The sequence below is a fragment of the Piliocolobus tephrosceles genome, chromosome 5, assembly GCF_002776525.5.
Source record: "Piliocolobus tephrosceles isolate RC106 chromosome 5, ASM277652v3, whole genome shotgun sequence".
Lineage (NCBI taxonomy): Eukaryota > Metazoa > Chordata > Mammalia > Primates > Cercopithecidae > Piliocolobus > Piliocolobus tephrosceles.
Genome location: NC_045438.1, coordinates 115,857,484 through 115,860,095, shown reverse-complemented (window position 1 = coordinate 115,860,095; position 2,612 = coordinate 115,857,484). Strand labels below are relative to the sequence as shown.

General features: G+C 43.0%; 1 pseudogene; it reads right to left on the bottom strand.

The window, feature by feature from the left end:
- Positions 1 to 449, bottom strand: LOC113225060 (annotated as a pseudogene).
- Between the last annotated feature and the right edge of the window lie 2,163 nt (positions 450 to 2,612).

Genomic DNA, 2,612 nt, shown 5'->3' with positions numbered 1-2,612 from the left:
TTATTGGGCAATCTCAATGACACCACAAGCTAAATGACTTCCAGTGTTTCTTGTCTTTGTGCTTTCTTCATTGCCAGCTTTGCCCAAGCCATCCGTTTCTTCTGGATCACCCTTTTGTAGCCAATGATGGAATGATCTTCTGAAAGTGAGGTCACAGAATCTTCAGTGGACACATTGGCCACACCATCTTTGCCAGCAATCACATTGCTCAGGTCTCCGACATGCCTCTCTGGATCCTTTGGGCCACCATGTTTTTTGGATAGAGGATTAAGGTACGTATCAACCTTGCGTATTAGCTCCAAACTGATGGACATGGAATCTGTGCTGACCTTGAGTCAATCCTGTAACGCATCCCGATACCACAGCTGGCCTATTTTCCTTCTGTTTAAAGTGGATGGTGCCCGCATGAGGCCTTAGGCCTCCAACACGCACATGGCCTTTGTTGTCATGGCTCTTGTGGGGTATGCTCTGGTCCAGGCTCTGAAAGCTGTGATGGAATTTTGGCTTAACTTTAAAAAATAGACTTTATTTATTTATTTAGAGATGGACTTTCACTCTGTTGCACAGGCTAGAGTGCAGTGGCATGATCTCGGCTCACTGCAACCTCTGCCTCCCGGGTTCAAGCCATTCTCCTGCCTCAGCTTCCCAAGTAGCTGGTATTACAGGCACCCCCCACCATGTCTGGTTATTGATTGATTGATTGATTGATTGATTGTATTTTTAGTAGAGACAATGTTTCAACATGTTGGTCAGGCTGGTTTCGAACTCCTGACCTCAAGTGATTTGCCCACATTGGCCTCCCAAAGTGCTAGGATCACAGGTGTGAGTCACCATACCCAGTCAAAAATCAACTTTAAATTATAAAATAATGTAAGCAATTTACAGAAAGTTTGGGAAAGAAGAAAGGAAGGAAGGAAGGAAGGAAGGAAGGAAGGAAGGAAGGAAGGAAGGAAGGAAGGAAGGAAAGAAGGGAAGGGAGGGGGGGGGAAGGAGAGGGAAGGAGAGGGAAGGAGGGGGAAGGAGGAAAGGAGGGAAGGAATGAGGGAGGGACAGAGGGAGGGAAGAAAGGAAGGAAGGAAGGTTTGTCACATGGGTATATCACATGATGCTGAAGTCTGGGATACTTAAAGGAAGGAAGGAGGGAGGAAGGGAAGGAAGGAAAGAAGGAGGGAGGGGGAAAGGAAGGAGGGATGGAGGGAAGGAAGGAGTGAGGGAGGAAAGGAAGGAAGGAAGGAAGAAAGGAAGAAAGGAAGCCATACACCTTCCACACATTCATATCATCTATGATCCTATTTGCATTTGAGGAGAGTTCACTAGGAAGGATCTTTAAAAGTAGGGCCAACTGGGATATAAGGGGCATGGCAGATATATCTGATAGGGTAAGAGGGGATAAGACTAGGAGAGAGACATCCTGGGATAGGTCTGCATTGGAAGACAGGAGGAGGAGAGAGAAGTGTAGGCAGGTTGTGATAAGAGGAAAAGAGAGACTGGGGAGGCAGATGAGAGACTGTTAAGGACACAGTTCCCTAAATTAGCTAAACACAGTCATGTCTGGGTGATCCTGGAAGGAATTATTTGAAGAAAAATCTGTCTTCTAAGTGCGTAATGGCTAGATATGATCTTCTATTTTCAAGGACCAGGGACACTTTCTGGGGAAGATGAGGACTAACCAAAATATATAAGTGGGCAACAGAAATGCTGATTTAACTTCCAGTGGAAAATGTAACTCTCAGGTTAAGGCATCATTAGATATTATGCTGTGGTTGATGCCCTTGAAGTCACATCTTAAACAGAATAATTATTTGTTCACCTACTGCAAGAATCCACCCTATACAGGGACCAAAAGTTTTCATAAGTTGCAAATCTCTCCCAATAGATGGAATTAAAATAGAGTTTGAAAGCTTCTCAGTAAATTCAGTATCAGAACAAAGAGTTAGAATGTATTGAACATCTATGATGTGGCTAGGCATGGTGGCTCACGCCTGTAATCTCAGCACTTTGGGAGGCAGTGGTGGGTGGATCACCTGAGGTTGGGAGTTCAAGAGCAGCCTGGCCAACATAGCGAAACCCCATCTCTACTAAAAATACAAAAATTAGCTGCGTATGGTGGAGCACACCTGTAATCCTAGCTACCCGGGAGACTGAGGCATGAGAATTACTTGAACCACGGAGGCAGAGGTCGCAGTGAGCTGAGATCACACCACTGCACTCCAGCCTGGGTGACAAAGTGAGACTCTGACTCAAAATAATAATAATAATAATAATAATAATAATAATAATAATAAATAATATATTGAATATCTAAAATGTGTCAGGCATTGTGGAAACTAATTATAATGTGGTAAAAGATGGACAAAGTCAAGTAACAATCTAACAGAAGATGATAAAATAGATGAATAAATAAGACAATTTCAAATTTCCAAATAGACATAACTTCTATAAAAACAGAATGTTGTATAGGACGAGGAGAGAGTCAGAGAACTTATGTATATGCTTGTGTGTGTTTTGCGCGTGCCTGTGTTATTTCTTTCAGTTGGGTAATCAATGAAGGCTTCCTTAAAGAGGCAAAATTTGAGTTAAGACCTGAAGAATCAAAAAGATCCAGAAAACAG